The 18,946-nt window shown below is 44.6% G+C and overlaps 1 long non-coding RNA gene across 1 annotated transcript in view; it reads left to right on the top strand.

Moving 5' to 3' along the window:
• The window catches only part of LOC127196384 (uncharacterized), a 31,642-nt gene extending 29,223 nt beyond the window's left edge, over positions 1-2,419 (top strand). Inside the window, exon 3 of the long non-coding RNA XR_007831479.1 lies at positions 2,314-2,419. This is a non-coding gene — a long non-coding RNA (uncharacterized LOC127196384). The remainder of the gene's footprint in view (positions 1-2,313) is intronic.
• The last annotated feature ends 16,527 nt before the right edge of the window (positions 2,420-18,946 follow it).

The raw sequence follows: 18,946 nt of genomic DNA, 5'->3' as shown, positions 1-18,946 counted from the left end.
ATCTGCAGCATGACCTATGCTTGCTCTGTAGTCTCGTTACGCAGAGACCATGTGCGCTGGGCGGGGCCCTACAAACTACTCTTACTACACGAAAAGATTCTCAATATCACTCATGAAAGATACAAATCAAAACCATATTGAGATTACATCACTCACCTATCATATTCATAAAGGTTTTTTTGTTTTTGTTTTTAAGGCCAGCAACACTCAGATAGCAAAGCTGAGAGGGAAGGGGCGAGTCTTACATCACTGGGAAGGCGTGAACTTGGTAGTTTCTAAGTACGGATATTAAGCAATTTCTAGGTACTGAAAGATCACCCGTGGGTCATTCTGCTTTTACTGTCTTTGAGAGACACTAACTGTATCTACCTTCACTCAGCTTCATTTTAGGAGGCCATACCTGGGCTCTTGTCATAATTCTACAAACGAGCTTTGGGCCCATTCTTGGTTCCAGTCTCCATTTTCAACCATAAATGGTCTGTGTTACAGCATTCTCCCTTAATGTAGGAGGATTTGGACAGAAAATGTTTTAGGTCTTTCCATATCTGAAACTCTAGGATCCAGGGGCAACAGTCTCTCTTCTGCTAAACTACAAAGTAAATTGACTTTGTTCTTTTGATTAAAAACACCAGCTGGGAGTGTGCGTCCTGCCTCCCCAGATCCTAGCACTTGAGTAGGCAGATCTCTGTGAATTCAAGGCCAGCCTGGTCTACAAAAGTGAGTCCAGGACAGCCAAGGTTACACAGAGAAACCTTGTCTCAAAAACAAAACAAACAAACAAACAAACAAAACAAAATCACAAAACCAAAACAAAAAAACCCCCCAAAACAAAAACACACATACAAAAAAACAAAACAAAACAAAACCAACCCCAAAACAAACTAAAAACAAAACAAACTAAACCACCAACCATTATTCTTTGAGCTTAAGGGGGCTGTGAAATAAGAATCTTCAAACTGGACAGATAGTGAGGGAAGATATTTTTGAATTATGAAGATCTTAAGAAATCTGTAGAAAGGCAAAATATAGTTCAAACATAATCAAATTTAAAGGGGAAATATTAATGGATAATAATCATAAAAATATTTCACTTTACTAGTAATAAAGTGCCTATTAAAATACAAATGAAAATACTTTTTAACTTATAAAACTGAAAACAATGAGAAGATAAAACGTTAAAAACAATGATAATAACTAGTGCTGCGAGGCATGAGCTAACAGGAACATGGACAGATTTGTAGGGAGTGTAAATTGATTTAAAGTTTCTAGAGGGCAATTTGGAAAACTGAAAAAACTTTTTAAATGTGATGATTCACATAGAAATGTGCACACCTAGGAATTTATCCTAGGGAAATAGCAGGATAACTGTGGAAAAATTTTCAGACAAGCTTGTTCTTTTAGAAAATTTTTAACATTTACTTAGTGTATGTGTGTGTGTCTGTGTGTGTGAGTGTGTGTGAGTCTGTGTGTGTGTGTGTGTGTGTAGGTCAGAGGATAACTGCAGGCATCCATCCTTTCTTTCTGCCCTGTTGGTCTCAAGGATTGAACTCAAGTTGTCAAGTATGTTGTCAAGTACTGTCTGAGTACTTGTTGAACTATCTCATGCAGCCCCATAAGAAAGTTCTTTACTACGTAATTTATTGTAGCAAAATGCTGGAAAGCCTAACTATCTGTCAAAGGACAGTGGAAAAGTTATGCAATAATGTACAGAGATGGACAGAGGGATTATGTCATGGAACGCACACAGCCTACAGTGGAATGAGCGTGATCAGGTTTTCCATTTGTATTTTGAAATGTGAACACCAGGTAGTAATAAGCATTGTATCTGAATAGGTAATCCTTATTTTCTTGTTAGTATCTGTTTAAATTTTTCATTCCTCAAAACTATAAGCATTTATTATTTTTATTATTAGTAAAACCCACAAAACTATGACTCGCTTCCCAAGGCTCACAAATGGTCCTGAGAGAAGAAAAGACAGTAATTATATACAGTGATCTAAGCATCTCTGTGATAATTTTCGTTACCATAGCAAATTCAACATAGAAATAGTGCCCAGGATTAAACCACTCCATCTGTCAAAAGCAACATTTGCTTCCTATTGCCCAGGGAAATTCCATAAAACTGCCACCTCACCAGGGCACTCCACCAATACGATCTCTAGTCCAATCTGTATTGGCAACAGTCTTTGAATTTCATTTTCCACAGAGAGGTGCTGGTGAAGGCCAGCCTGCCTTTCCTTCTCCTTTTCTTCCCTTCCCACATTCATCCTTTTTGTTTTCCTTCTTCTCTCCTTATCACATTCTTCCTTTTAGTTATCAGAGGTGTTTGAGAGCTTGGGGACAGTGCCAGGCCCTCAAAGCATCCTGGAGCATCCTGGAGCATCATAGAGCATCCTGGAGCATCATGGAGCATTCTGGATCATCCTGGAGCATCATGGAGCATCCTGGAGCATCATGGAGCATTCTGGAGTAGCCTGGAGCACAGGAGCCAGTACTTCCCCAGTTCTATGGGGGCGAAGGAAACACAGACAAAAAGGCAATGCTGAGATTTGGGGTTTTATTTTACTTAAGTTTTGAAACACCAGGGTGGACATTGTTATTATATTTTCAAATATTCAGAATTATGATAAAATCCAAAACTTCATGCCATCATGTGTGTAGCATTCTTCAGAAGCACACATCATAACAACGTTACAACCTTCCTGAAAATCTTGAGGTAAATGTGTGTGTTCACTGCCAAACATTAAGCATGCAGCACCATGCTATTACAAGTTAAGTCAAGTTCATCATATAATATTAAAAATAAGCTCCTATAAACTGAAATGTATTTGATCAACTTTGATCACATTTAATTAAATTTGGAAAAGCATTACTGAACTATATAGCATTGTAAGGTTTTTTTTTTAAATGAGAGCAATGCTTAAAAAGAAAGCGTGATTACTGTGCCATTATTAAATTGCCAGCATACTTTTGTGCCAAGTTTTTCCAGTTGTTGAAATTTTTCTTTCCAGTTCTGTGACAGTGAGTGAGTAGTGCTGTAGACTAACTTACCTGACTCATCTGTTTTCATACTGCGTTCTCGCTCTGGGTGTTCACAGATGCGTGTGTGTGTGTGTGTGTGTGTGTGTGTGTGTGTGTGCTCATGTCTCTCTGTGTGTCAGTGTCTTTGTGTGTGTATGTGTATGTCTTTGTGTGTGTCTGTGTGTCTGTGGGTATCCCTGTATGTATGTCCGTGTGTGTCTATATGACTCTGTGTGTTTGTGTCTGTGTGTCTTTGTGTTTGGGTGTACATCTCTTTGTGTCTGTGTCTTTGTGTGCATCTGTGTGTTTTGTGTGTGCATGCACTGAGTTTTGATGTAAAAAAAAAAGTGCAACATCATCACTTGTGGTAGCTTCATGTTTTTACTTCTGAGGGTGTGGAGACAGAGGGCACTTGAGGTGATGTGCCTTCTGAGGTCACAGTGAATTAAAGACAGGACAAAATCTTTCCATTACAGTACATGTGCTAAGAGTCAATAGTGAGTCACTAGAAACGACCAGAATAATTACTTGTCTCTTCCACTAGTGGAAAATGGCCCTTCTATTCTCCTTAAAAGAAAATATTAAGGCTTCACAAAATATTCAAACTTCCCACAATTTCCAAACGAAGCCTCCGACAAGGTGACTACTGTGACTCTGCTTACGGCCCCCTTTCCACCTTGAAAATGCTGTAGTTCTATGCTTTTGGAGGAGGAAGAGAAGGAAGAAGAGAAAGAAAGGGAGGGAGGGTGAGCAGGTGCCTCAGTTGTGATTTGTGAGAAAATACATTTTTAAATCTAGAAAATGCAGCATGAATTCAAGGTCCACATGGGCCCAGTCAGTGGGCACTGGGACACGTTGCTAGGTACCTTCCACAGGATGGCAGGGCACTTCACAGCTGCTCTGTGGGAGTCCAGTGCCATGCTGTGTGAGAGAAACTTGGGAAAGCCTCTGAGGAGTAAGGACAGCTATGAATGATCTTCACTGTGTGTGCACTGGCCTTTGACCAGCTGTGGACACCCAAGAACAACTTGGGCAGTCTACAAACCTATTCACGGTGATAATATGATTCTTTTCTTCTGCATCTAATGGATTGCTTTCAGGTTATAAACAAACCAGCAATGATGAGATCCTGTCCACATGACGACTCTTAGAGCCAGCACACCCTCCTGCGCTCCCTGGTCTGGGCCATGACTTCTGTCCCCTCTAATGGTTAGGGTGAAGACACCCTGGTCTTCTCTAAGGTCTCTGGACACACGATGTGCCTCACATTTGCCTTTGTTCTTTGTGGTCCTTCAACCAGAAATGCTACTCTACTCTGTTTCCCGCTAGACACACACACACACACACACACACACACACACACACACACACACACACACACACACACGCGCGCGCGCGCGCGTAGCTATCAGATCTTGTTCAGCTATCACAGCCCAGAGACCAAGTTCAGGCGCCTCTGATGAACTCTCATAGCACCATGAGCCTTGCCTTAGGGAATCTTAGTCACAATTTTGCACTCACAAGTGAATTACTTGGTTTATGATACCAAACTCCATGGGGACAGGGAGGTCTTACCTCTCACGGTGTCCCCAGCACCAATGGAAGGATCTGACACAGTCAAGTGCCTGAGTGTGGAATGAAGAGCACACAGACATTTCTGTGTGTCCATGGCCTATGCTGAGGGACTTTGACAATGCTATTAAATTAAGAGCTTGGCAATGGGAGATTACTCCATATTATCTGGGTCAGCCCAGGATAATCACAGAGAATCTTACAGAGGGAGATAGATCAGAGTCTGAGAATGATAGAAGATGGTAAAAGTGTGCAGAGTGGAGAGAGAGAGACAGAGAGAGAGAGACAGTGTGTGTGTGTGTGTGTGAGAGAGAGAGAGAGAGAGATATAGACAGACAGACAGACAGACAGACAGACAGACAGACAGACAGACAGAGACACACAGAGAGAAACAGAGACACAGAAAGAGACCGTGAGAAAGACAATGAGAGACACGGTGTGTGTGTGTGTGTGTGAGAGAGGGAGAGAGGAAGTGTGTGTATGAGAGAGTGTGTATATGTGAGAGAGACAGAGTGTCTGTGTGTGAGAGTGTGTGAGAGTGAGACAGATACACAAAGAGACTGTGTATGTGAATGTGTGTGACAGAGTGTGAAGGAGAAGGAGTGTGTTTGTGTATGAGAGTGACAGAGAGTGTCTCTTTGTGTGTGAGAGAGTGTGTATGAAAAAATATGAGAGAGAGAGAGAGAGAGAGAGAGAGAGAGAGAGAGAGAGAGAGAGAGAGAATGTGTCAGAGCCTCTGTACAGTCATATTTGAAGATAGAGGAAGGGTCCAGGGACCAAGGAAGGTGGTGCATACATGGTCTCCAGAAGTGAGGTAGGTTATGAAGACAGGTGCTATTTTTTGTTGTTGTTGTTGTTTTTGTTTGTTTGTTTGTTTTTGTTTTTGCTTTTTTGCTTCTGGAAGGAATAGCGCTTACTTTTAATAACAAGTGCTCCCACCTCCAGGATTATCCAAGTGTGTCTTGTTTGGAGCAATGAACTGTGGCACTTTGTTCTGGCAGCAATGGGAGAGAAACACCCCCTTCTCTGAACCACAATTTCCCACAGCGAGGAGAAATTTAGATTTCCAGCTCTGGGCCCTAATGTGTCAGGGACAGACCAGCCTCTGCCTTACAAGAAAAGGCTGTTCTACTGCTGACCTCTTTTATAAATGGTTTTAGTGGCCTCAGGACACCCACTCTGCCTCTGCCTTTGTCTCCCCTGCACTCACAGGCAGCTGACTTGCTTCTTCCTGTTGCCAGTGATGCAAACGTTTCCAAAGTCTCTTCTTGAAACACTGTGGAATCACGTGGCACTCTACTTCAGTCCCTTTTTAAGAAAAAATATTTTATGTGCATTGGTATGAGGGTGACAGATCTCTTCAAGCTGGAGGTAACAGACAGTTGTGAGCTGCCATGCAGGTGCTGGGAATCGAACCCGGGTCCTTTGGAAGAACAGACAATGTTCTTAACCACTGAGCCATCTCTCCAGGCCCTACTTAAAGTTCTTATGAAGTTGTTACTCAAGCTGTACCAGTTACATGTTTTCTACACAGCCCTTAGCCGTACCTGGTACTGTGTGCTTTATTATTTACCTCCACTGCCTGTCTCTCGCCAATGTGCACCCTCTGACCGTGCCCCCAAGTGGTGTGCTGCTGCTCCACAGTGCTTGTCAAGAAGGGAACCCTGAACCAGAGCACCTGGCTTTCCTCAGCCTCATTCTGAGCTTTCAGGAGGAGTTTCTGCTTAGGACTGCATGCTGTGGAGCCTCAGATTCGGTTTCCTGAGGGCTGCTTGCTGGCTGCCTTTAGATACAAGCCCCAGCTTTTTCCTGAGCATGAGGAAGCCTACACACACCTTGCCTGGTACCTACACCATGCTCCTTTGAAGGTAAGCATTTCCACAGAGCATCAACAGCAGACAAGGCCACTCTGGCCACAATGGAGCAGAAACAAAGCAAACAAAAACAAAACAAGATTACTCCATAATCATGTCTGGACCTATACAAAAAAAAAAAAAAAAAAAAAAAACAAGAGCATGGCCCAAACCACAGAAGTGACCAACAATGCCCCTTCCTGGCTAATGTGAGTGACTTCTGTTTCTTTGCTAATTATAGCTTTAGTCTTACCTCATTCCGCTTGCCTTCTAGCTAAGGATTATTAAAGATACAAAATCACATAATTATCCCTATTCCTGATAATGCTCAATGCACATCATTCTATTTCTTTGAACCCTCCCATCACCCAAGTCCAAACCTATAGTGATAGTTTCCCCCCACAGTGTTCAAACCTAAAGTCTTTTTTTTTTTTTTAAAGACAGAGTTTCTCTGTGTTAGCCTTGCCTGTCCTGGACTCACTTTGTAGACCAGGCTGGCCTTGAACTCACAGCTATCTGTCTGCCTCTGCCTCCCAAGTGCTGGGATAAAGGCATGCACCACCACGCCTGGCCCTGTCTTGTGCATGTTATATAAATAATCTACCAATTAGCTGAATCCCCATCTCTTATTTCTTCTTGTATTCCTTTTTTGAGTTACCCTATGGATCCCCATCGCAACTAGCCAGACAACTCAACATTGTTTCTCCCATAATCCCTGGTGTCTTTTGCAGTATGCATGAGAAGGCAAGCCTCGTGTTTCTACCCTCTTGGTGTGGAGGAATTCTCCTTGAGCCAAGAGGTCAGCTTGAAAAGTCCTGAATCATAGCACCAGCAAATCAATAACACTAGATGCCCCTGGGTGCCTAGCACCAACGTGGGCGGACAGGCGCTGGAGACGTTCCTGGTGAGTTGCTTCCTGGCAGGCAAAGGGCCTGACAAGCCCCAGCTAGAGCACTTGTGGCCTGGCTGGCCGGCCTCAGGGATGTCTCCACCTAAGACAAGGCACTCCCTAGTCAGTCTCTTCAAAGCATCTTTAGGGGCCTGGGGAGACAGCTCAGACAGTAAAGTGCTTGCTATACAGCCACAAAGCCTGAGTTCAACCGTCAGCGCCCACGTTAAATCTGGGCATGATGTCATGGACTTGGGAGGTAGAGACAGAGGGAGATCCTCGGGCTCACAGGCTAGCCAGTCCACCTGAATCAGCCACGGGGCCCCAGGCCAACGAGAAACCCTGCTTGAAAAAAACAAGATAGAGAACAATTGAGAAAGACATCTGATACTGATATCTGACCTCTGCACACGTGTGCGTTCATATATAAACATCTGGACACATACACAAGCTGAGGCAGAAGTCCCCTACCACTTCTGTCTCCACTCTTCCGTCAGCTCTTTTTCCCGTGCTTCTTGGATTCTTTCTGGGACCCTCCTCCCTTTGTGATCTTGTCCTCCCATTGGTCTACTCCCTTTTCTCTACCTCATCAATCCCATAGCCACAGATCTATGCATCTGGGCTCTGGACCTCTTCCCTCCCTCAGATCCCTGCTTGATGATTAACTCAACTTCCTCAGTGTCTTGGTTGAACCCAGTTGGCTACACAACCTCGGAGCAGCTGCCTCAGCATCTATCAGGGGATCTCAGGTCACAGAGACCAGCCAGTTGACTTTGATGTTTGAGGCTATGTTTGATTGTGGCACAAGTACGGCTCATGGCTCATGCCCTCCACCTCCCCAGCTACAGCCTAAGCTACCCAGCAACAGCCACAGCCCTCTGAAAGCCACCAGGAGACAGTCTCTGCAAGCTCGGCTACCATCCTAAGCTTAGATGCCCCCAACCCCACCCCTGACCCTAAGCTCGCTAGCCACAAAACATTGATGCCAGAATAGTTTTCCTTCCACAGCTGGATGTTTTCCAGCCTTGCCTGCTGACCGCTGGGGCTCTCCGCTCATTTGCTCATTCTCTGTAGTGAGCATTAATCTCTAACGCTCTCAACAAACACCCTGACTCTGCACAGAACAAAGCCAAGGTGTCGTCAAGACATGCTTTTGTTTTTAAGGGAAAGATACTGGAATAAGCATCCTGTTGCCACCTTGAATAGAACCAGATTGGTGGATGCACAGATTTGGGGAGATGACCAAGACAGGAACTTGAGGGGGAAAAGAACCCTGAGCGTTCCAAAGGCCTGTGAGTGCGTGTGGAGAGCAGGAGGCCACCCAGACAGCCTTACATATAGAACACACTTGAGATTCAAAGGGTGAGAAGGCTGTTTACTGTGCTCTTCTGGAAAAGGACTCTCCATATGTAATCTTTTTGTTTGTTTGTTTGTTTTTGTTTTTGTTTTTCAAGACAGGGTTTCTCTATGTAGCCTTGGCTGTCCTGGACTCCCTTTGTAGACCAAGCTGGCCTCAAACTCACAAGGATTCACCTGCCTCTGCCTCCCAAGTACTGGGACTAAAGGTGTTTATAAATCTTTATAAAGTTTATAAATCTTTATAAACTGTTTCAATTAGTTACAAAGTTACCTTTGCTATTTCCACAGCCAGTAAACAATATTTTCGCAAAGGGGATTTGAGATAGCCACTTCTTTCCATTTCATAAAGTCTTTCCTGTCTCCTTCAAAAAACACACCTGCACTTCTCTCTCAGAAACACACTCTTTTAAAGTGCAGCCCAAAGTACGGGTTCTCTTGTTCCATTTTAATCTGTCACCTCCAATTTATGTTTTTCTTTCAGTATCTGAAAGCACTTTAGATTTCTCACAAGCTCCGTACCGACGCCAGCCTGGGAACATGTGAGATGTGAAGATCCTTCTGTCCCTGAGAAATAGTTCCCTGAAGAATGGCTGAAGGACAGTTACTTACTCAGTATACCTGATGGACGGCTCCCAACCAGGCTGTGGGCTGGATGCTGGCCCCAGACACAAAGGAGTTGATGACTCTAGACAAATGGGGTAGCCAGTTGTTCAAGGACCGCTGGCTGGCTCCTGTCATCCAGGGCAGTGGGAACACCTGAGGATGGGGGCCAGCCTTCCCCAGCTTGTTCTGCCCAGCACTGATACAAGTTAGGGGTTGGATCAGATGCTATGCACAACAGCCAGCAATGAACATGGGCTTAAATCCAATAATATATTTCTCTTTCACTTAAACAAGTAAGACCAGAGGCAAGCATTCCAAGGCTATTGAGCACCCTTTATCCTTGCTTCTCCATTTCTAGCTTGTGGCTTTCTTTGTGGGGTTATGAGCTGGTGCCAGAAATTTAGACATCCCGACAGGCCTCCAGGCAGGAAGCAGGAAACAGGAAGGAGGGGAAAGGGTGAGAAAGCACCGTGTAAGCAGGCCTAAACGCTTCTTAAGCAGCTCTCAAGTTTAATCTTGTGACTTCTGCTCCCACCTTCTGAGGCGCAGCTGCCCTGAAGAAAGCAAGGAAAGCAGTGCGTTGTAGCTGCTTCTCTCCCTTCACCACATCAACTCAGGGTTACCTTAATAAGATAGCAGATAGCAGGTGGGCAACTTGCCGCTGCCTGCCCTGGGGCCACAATACTGCCCATCTTACCAAGTACTTAAGAATTGAATAACATAATAATTGCAACCCTCAACTACATCTTTTTGTTTAAGGTCTTCCGTAGGAGTCCTGTAATGTACACTTCACACACGGTCCTCAGGGACCTTCTACCTGTGGTTTGTGACAGAATCTTCCACCATCTTAGCATTTCACCACATAACCCAGAGTCATTAGCCAGACAACCCTAGACAACCACTTGCTTCCGTTTCCAGTCACACCATGGCCGGGGTTATACGCACACATGGCTGGCTTTCTCTAGAGACTGAACTCAGGTATTCATGTTTGCGAGGCAAGTGCCTCACTACCGGAGCCCTGTCCCAGGCCCCTTCATTCGCAGTTCTATCTGTTGTTTCTCAGTAAGCAACAGTTTAAAGAATGCATTTCTCTCTCGTTCTTCACTTCCTGAACCGATTTTACATCCCCATCTAAATGCCTCTAGGCTTTGAGCTTTCATGTTTGAAAATTGACCTTCAGACTCGGGGTTGAAAGAACAGACCAGTCTGGTCTTAGGTATCTGCTTTTTTCTGCCACGGGACATCAGGAAAGCTGTGTAAGCTCTGAACATTGGTTGCCTTCCCTGGGAAGTGGAAAGAACGCAGTGAGCATGCGTAGGTAGGATAAAGGTGAACAGACTGTGCCTAGTAGGCACTTCACATGGGGCAGTCCTAAGCAGACACAAGCAGCCTTGCTATCAAAGCTCCTTAAAATCCATATGTATGTGTGATTACACATGTACACACATGCTGATATTGAGTATCTTCCTTAATCACATTCCACCTTATTGTTTGTTTGTTCATTTGTCTGACAGGGTCTTTCATTGAAGTTGGAGCTCCCTGGTTAGTGAGCCCTGGGGACAACCTTTTCTCTGCCTCTTACCCTCCAGAGCCGGGGTACAGGCACACACTGTCACATCTGAAGTTTTATATGGGTGCTGGGGATCTGAACTCAGGTCCTTGTGTTTGCACACAGCAACTACTTTACCAACTGAGCGGTATCCCCTGCCTCTAATCTTGCTTGATTCCCCCTCCAAACCTAATAGATCTATCACATTGAAAATAGCCAACACTTCCTGAATACTTACTGTGGACCTTGCTGCCATTCCTCACGTAGCCCTTACAGTAACCTGTGGTGGGTACTGCTGTCATCCTTATCATTCTATAGTGGAGGTACCAATGTTGGGGCCCTCATGCAGTTAGAGGACAGAGCAGAGCAAGCTGTAGCGATCCGACCACAGGCTCGTGCTCTTGCCACCATCACCAGACACTTGAGAGTGTGCCTGCCATGGCTCTCCGGCCATTCCCCCATTGGGAATTTCCTGCATCTCTCTGGGGCTAGGACCAGAGGATTCTGGGTAACAGTTGCCTGAGTATAGCCTCCCATGGCATTCTACTAGCTACTCATAATCCAGAGAAAGTTTTGGTAAAGTTCTGCCTTAGAGCCTGAGGCCATCTGTGATCTTAGACCAGTTGTCATTGTAAGAGACACCCCATCCGATGGGGGTTAGCCTATGCAAAACTCAAGCCTGTAACAAAAATCCATGTGCACAGGGGCTCCTGAGAACTGCATCAAGATAATTCCCTTTATAAAGGGAGTCATGTAAGGCTGCCCTTTAAAAAAAAAAAAAAGATTTTATTTATTTTATGTATACGAGGGCTCTATCTGCATGTACACCTGCACCCAGGAAGAGAGCACTAGAGGGTATAGATGGTTGTGAGACTCCATGTGGTTGCCAGGAATTGAACTCAGGACCTCTGGAAGCACAGACAGTGCTCTTAACCACTGAGCCATCTCTCCAGCCACAGGCTGCCTTAATACCTTGTAATACATTTTAAGTGTGGTGCACTTCCAATGATTTTAATACCTACAAATTCTTCTTAAATGGAATTTAGGTTAGTAAACAAAGTACAGATACTCCCGTGCAATTCTATGATCTCCGTGTTGCAAGGAAATTACTGCAGACCTTGCCTGAGTCGGCCCTTTCCATTGCATTTTCCTCTTCCAAATTTTCCCCTGAGGAGGAATATTTTTTGAGTCCTATTATAGGGAGAACATTACTGAACATCATTTAATTATCACAATAGAAACAAGCAAACTTGAACATTCCTGGAAGCTTCCATTAACCACTAGCACCCCTTTTCTGTGCTGGAAAAGTACAAAGATTCCCCCCTCCCTGTGCAAAGCATTTTAAAAACTTACAGAGAGCCTAGAAAGAATCCCAGCTAAGGCACTGGCCACCTGCCAGAGCAGAGCGCTAATGACATCAGGGGACTCAGGGCTGAAGGAAGAGACAGTGCTGGGTGTCAGCTGCTCACGGTTGGCCTTGGCAGTTCCTGGACAAGCTGTCCTAGTGACTATGATGAACGATGCGCTTCTGACCTGTCTTCCAGTGACGGTGCATAAAAATCACTGCCAAGAAACTGGGCCGAAGTTGCGGGGGTGGGGGTGGGGTGGACAGCATGGGGCTGAAGGTCCATAAAACCCTGGAGAGAGTGAAATGTATACATCCATGCCACTTCGCAGAAACTTAAAACCGTGTGTGAGTATGAAACAGAACTTCTAGGGACACTAGGGACAGAGCCTACAGCAACGTGAGCAATCTGGACTGAGGGAGAATGAGGAATCCAGGCAGTTCAACAAGATTAGGAGTGGTTTTCTAGAGGAAACCAGAGCCTGCTGGGAGTTTACATTGCAGGAGATCGGCCTGGTGAGGCCTGTCCTGACTCACCCTCACGGGCCGGACTTCACGGCCACTGCTTGGAAACGTTGACATTTCCTTTTAAAGGAATGGAATGTAGAGATGGGATCCGAGACAGCCCAGAAATCCCCTCCAAACTCTTCTATTCAGTCCTCTGTCCACCTTTATCTCTCAACAGGACTGGGCTGGGGCAACAGTTGCATAGAGAGTGGGTCAAGGGCGGGCTGGTGTCTGGGCGTAGCCTCTATGCTTGCTAGACCTCACTCTTTTTCCTGCCCTGCCTTTCTGACTCCCTGTTCAGTTATCTCTAAATTTGTTAGCCAGGGGTATATTATGGGCATTTTTTTCAAAGCTCTTTCTGTGATTTTTAAGATATGAATAAGTATTGGTGACATTTAGGAAGGAAGACACCAAGTGCTAGCAATCAAACTTGACTGCCTTTTTTTTTTTTTTCCTAGTCTATTACCTGGCATGGGTGGGGCTGGAGTGGGGTGTCTTCTCCAGTTTGCTGTGGTTCAGGCTATTCACTATGCTGAGACTGGAGCTGCCAGGTGAAGTAGCCAGCTGAATATGAATTTCCGACCTATTTGAAAGTCAGATTTAACTAGGCTACCTATGCTTTGCTTATTAAATCTGATCATCAGAACTCTGCTTAATTATCAAAGCATCTTGATTATATATAGCAGGGTTATGACTTTACATTATAGACACAAGTTGCAGAAGGTGAAATGTGTATTACACTAAGAAAAAAAAATCCCATAGTTAAATAAGTTCAGAAAACACCAAGATAAAATGAAGTTAACTAGGTTTTTGATGACAAGACTCCTTAAGTCCCTTGAGAGATAATGGACAGTGGTGCCTCACTTGGAGATGGGGAGTTCTCAAACCCTCATGCCAGGGAGACACTGCACAGAACTGTTAACCCCAGCGATCTCACTGTGGGAAGCACTCCTGGGAAAGAAGTGTGCTATGAAGATTTTAAACTAGCAGGTGACAAAGTCAAGTGAGGTAGGTGAGGTAGATAACACCAGTTTCACAAGTACCAACTTAAGAAGGACAAAAATGGGGGCCAGGGAGATGGCTTAGTGAGCAAAAGCACTTGTTACACACACACACACACACACACACACACACACACACACACACACACACACACACACCATGATTGGAAAGAAAAACATGGAGCCCAGACTGGAGGTTGTATTGTTTCACTAGGGCTGTCATAGCCAAGAGCCATAGGCCAGAGAGCTTAGACAACCTTTTTCCTGTTTGCTTGTTTGTTTGTTTATTGTGTTGGTGCTAGGGATAGAACCCAGGGACTTGCACATGCCAGGCAAGAGCTCTACCACTGATCTATGTACCCAGTCTCCCGAAATGGTTTCCTTACAATCCTGGAGGCAAGAAGTCAAAAATGTGTGTGTGTGTGTGAGAGAGAGAGAGAGAGAGAGAGAGAGAGAGAGAGAGAGAGAGAGAAGAGAGAGGAGAGAGAGAGAGAGGTCATCGAGAGGCCTCTCTCCTAGGTCTATAGATGGCTGTCTCTCCTATCCACCTCTCCTCCTGTCCTTACAGTTTTCCTTCTATATGTGTCTCTGTCTCGATTGCTCCTTTTTATAAGGACATCAACTTTGGGGCCATCTACTTGGCCTCACTTTACCTTCAGTACTTCCCTCAAGACCCCATCTCCAAATTCAAAGTTGCCTTCAGAGGCGTGGGAGGTATAGACGTCGGGAGGGAAGCCACACAGCCTGTGATAGGGGCTGTTACAACTCCTAAAGATGCTGCCCCTGTGAGTAAAGACATTGGCAAAGAAGCCAGGGAAGAGGGGACCCTGGATCATTAAAGGAGCAGAAAGGAAAGGACGGGAGAATGGACTAGCCTTGGCAGATGAAGAAAGCGAAGCCCCAGATCCTCAGCACAGCTCACTAACATTTCAGTTTCCATCTCCGAGCCCTTCCCGTAGCATCCATTCATACTCACAATGTAGTGTGGTGTTAAATTCCTTTCAGAGATAAGGCACAAAGGACACCATTAATAAATCCTTGCCATTTCATTATCAGATGACTGGTGGGGTTTGTAGTGAAATGACTGACTGTGTTTGCGTCATTGCTCTTCATATTTGGAGGGAGATGTTGGGTGTTACGGGAATGTAAGGCTTGTCTGCGCCATCTCCATTCTGGCTCCAGAGGGTGGAGTTCTGGTGGTTTCCAAGAACAGAAGTTTGTGAGCAATCTGACTCTGGAGAAGCGGCTCAGATAGACTTGGCTCTTTAAGAGCTTTTAAAGACATGTTAAAGATCACCCCATTAAAGACATTCCAGGGCCAGTGAGATGGCTCAACAGTAAAACTGCCTGCTCTGCAAGCCTGATGGCCTATGTTTTATTGCCAGGTAACACCGTAGACAAGAACCAGCTCCCAATGGCTGTGCTCAGACCTCTGCAGGAGTGCCAGAGTGTGGGTGTGCCTGTGCACATGTATGCACATGCACACAGCGACAATAATAGTAATAGTGACCAGTCACCGCCAAGAAAGCCAGATTAGCCAATTCTGTCTGGGAATTGGAATCTTAGTGAGATTTGGTCAGCATGAAAAAATTCACTAAGTGGTTTAAGCAGAAGAAAAAGTAACCGGAAGAATTCATGAGGAATGGCCTCTGGTCCTGCAGACCTCAGAAAGCAGATAACTACACAAAGAAAAACTTTTGTGACTGCAGAGTTGAACTAAAGACCCCGCAGGTTGACATGTTCTCCATGCATGGGCCTCTGGGCTGTTTTCAGTCTTCACTGGGCAGTCATGTTATAAAGAGGGTGTCTTGGTAACTCCCTAAAAATCTGCCCAAACAATCACATGCAAGGACCCACCTTTGCTGAAGTGTGCAGAATTCTTGTTGATACAAGTGTTCCTTCAGTGTTAAAAGCAATAAATTCCTTCTGGTTTAGCTACAAAAGAAACTCATCTGGGAGACCTTGGATCCTAGTCCCTTTGTCTCCTGAGAGTTGAAGCATTGCTCAAGCCCTTGGCTTTTCCATCAGTTAAGGATGCTGGCCAAAGTACAAGCACTCTCCACCATCTTTGTCCCCATTTGTGTTTTTTAACCTCCTCCCATAGCTCCTTTCCACCCACACATACAGTCTACCTCTTTCCAGTGATTTTTCTCCCTGACTCATCCACTCAGAGTACTTAATATTCAGCTTCCTTGTCGAGCCAGAGATTTGGCCAGGGTTCTCTGTTCAAGTAATAGCCCTTAAAAGGCAGAAGAGTAATTGTCTCCCCAGGGCTCCCAGCCTGTTCTCTGGTTATAGCAGCCAGTGAGGAACTGGTCTTAAATTGCATGTAGAACCAACTCCTGCTGGGCCTAGTCTTAAACCAACTCCTTGAACATATGCAGCACTCCAAAGTTACTAATGTGCTCTGGAGTTGGTGTCTTTTCTCCTTACGTCTAATTAAAATGCGTCCCACCACAGTCAACTCCCATGTCATACACCATTACAGCATCTACTTGACAAAAAATGTCGCCAATCCTCCCTTCTTCGTATCCATGACCTCTTGCTATGTCACTAGAGTGGAGCCTGGCCATGTGGCCCGCTTGGCTCTGTAGCTGGTATCAGAAGGGATATTGTACCACTTGCAAGCCTCAACATTAAGAAGTCTTGTGAACTTCTGTTCTCTCTCCAAGACGTCTGCTCAGATGCCGCGTGGGGAAGCCTGCCTGCCAGAAAGACAACCTGCCACCCTTGTCGCCTCAGCTGACAGGCAGTCAGCGCCTGATTGGAAGAACCACAGGCTCAATACATAGTTACTCTATTAAGCCACCAAGTTTTGGGGGTGGCTTGTTCCACAGACATTCCTATCACACCAAGATGTTCGGGTGCTTAAAGAATGTAAGGAACTTCGAATCGATCTGTAACTTCTTCTCAAATTGCTTTGATACACAGTTCTGGTCTTGTGAGACCATAGCACCAGGAGACAGAATAGAAAATGAAAACTGGTGTGGTTGGATCCTAGAGACGCATCCTTCCAAACCACAAACCCACTGTTCCCAGCGTGAGCAGAGAAGGGACTTAGCTAGGGACTTGACAAGTTCCATTTGAGGCGGACCATGAAAGCTCATCATGGCTTGAGGGTGAGGGTTGGTGGGCGTAGCCACACAGCTGCTTCTTGCCATGTTTTAAAGGGACATTAACATTCTTTACAATCACTTCTGTCGGCCATTTCCTCCACCATTCTACCCACTATCAGTCTTCACTTCTCACTAGGCAGACTTAAGTGGATCCTACGACCCTTTCTTCTTTTCTGTGTAAGATAATTCTTACCTGGCTTCCCACCGAACTCCTAAGCTCCTTTCTCTTTTCTTTTAAATGGTCCCACCTCTTCTCTACCCTTAATGTTGGAGACAACTTAGACTTGATAATCACCCATTAAACAACATCTGCAATCAGGTGTGTCTAACGCGCAGCCACAGCTCACATGCTCTCAATTGATATGAATGTGGCCAACTACATTTAAAGATAATACATCTATTGTGACGTCAAAAGCTTGGCGACTCCTGGTATGACAACTACTTCCAACTTCAGTCTTGGCCTCAGAAGTGCTTCCAAATCCCAAGCTTCCATTTTAAAACAAATAGCAATGTAGTGGATGCAAACATGCTTTTGTTTTGATCTCGAGTGTGGGATGTGAAATGGATTTGTATGAAGGCGTATGATGCTTGTCCACTAGAAAGGGAACTGCCTCTTGCAGGGGCATGGTCCTTGCCAGTTGATAATCATCCTGGTATGGACTCTGAGAGGAGATAAATATGAGCCCCTAAACAGAGGCTTGGGTCTTGGTTTTTGCATAGCTTCACATATGTCCCTTCACTTGGCTGCTCATCGCTCGTGATTTGAGATGCTCCTAGGAGATGCTCCAAGAGAGAGACACTCCAGAGGACCCTTCAACATCCCAGGTTCCGGCTGCTAGAGTGGCAGTCACTTTACTGAGTTGCAGGATTTGCTGTTTAATGGGTCTGCTGGAATCCTGATGACAAAGAGTGGAATCAGCCCAGGAACTGGGTCTAAAAAAGGTCTACTTCTATTGACCCTATTAACCTCTTTTCTTTTCTATGTAGGGTAGGTGGGTTGAAGAGAGATATAGGCATTAAAGAACCCCAAATAAAGTGAGTTTGTGAAAGATCAAAGCCTATATAGCAAGCATTAATACAGAAGACATAGACATGGAGATTGTTGAGTATAAGACAAAATAAAACTTAAAATATTTAAAATAAAATTATAGTTATTTAGTGGAAAGTTTTGGTCGACAAGATAAACTGTATACAGTTGTACACAACATTAATAAAGTAGAAAGTAATAGTGGGGAATTTGCCTTAAAATAGAGAAAGTTAAAATATGAAGAGTTGAGGAACGTAAGTTGACTGACAACTATCATCCATGGAAAAATATCATTTCTGAAGTGGAAAATTATGAGGAATCATATTTGAAGGGAGAAGAGCACAGGCTTTCATGATTGTAAAAATAAAATCTCTGGGCCTGGTGGTAGTGGTGCATACCTTTAATCCCAGCACTTGGGAGGCAGAGGCAGGTGGATCTCTGTGAGTTCGAGGCCAGCCTGGTCTACAGAGTGAGTTCCAAGACAGCCAAGTCTACACAGAGAAACCCTGTCTGGGAAAAACCAAAACCAACCAACCAACCAACCAACCAAACAAACAACAACAAAAACCCTCTGGGTTGAAGGAACTCTTGGATACTTAACTAGAATGAATGAAGAGAAGCAGCCCTGACCAGATTCAGGTCGTGTCAAAGTGCAGAGAGCATCAACAACAACAAAGAACAGAGACATTTACAGAGGGAGATGCATTCGCAAAGAAGTAGGGACAAGAGCAGAATTCTTACCATCTTAATTGAGTCTTAAAACCCAAAGGGATTTTTATAGGATGTTATTTACCTAGTAGAAAAGTGGGCTCAAGGCAGGTGTTAGAAAACACAATAAGGAATAACTGAATATAACAGACATACGACATACATACTGACCACATGTTTACTGTATTTTTTTTGTAGTTAAAAAACCACGAAGGGGCTATATGCATAGCTCAGGATAGAGCATTTGCCGTGGGCTAGATCCTCAGTAGCTTAAGAGAAGATAAAATTGGAGCTGTGTGCAGCAGGTGACATGTCAGAGGAAGAGTCCTAGGCTAAAGCTTCATATCGAGTTCTTTGCAGAATTAAAGACAGAAATTCTGAATAAATTGTGCCTTT

The sequence above is a fragment of the Acomys russatus genome, chromosome 1 (genome assembly GCF_903995435.1).
Source record: "Acomys russatus chromosome 1, mAcoRus1.1, whole genome shotgun sequence".
NCBI classification, from domain to species: Eukaryota; Metazoa; Chordata; class Mammalia; order Rodentia; family Muridae; genus Acomys; species Acomys russatus.
Note: the sequence above shows the minus strand (reverse complement) of the source record. Positions and strands in the feature narration are given on the sequence as shown.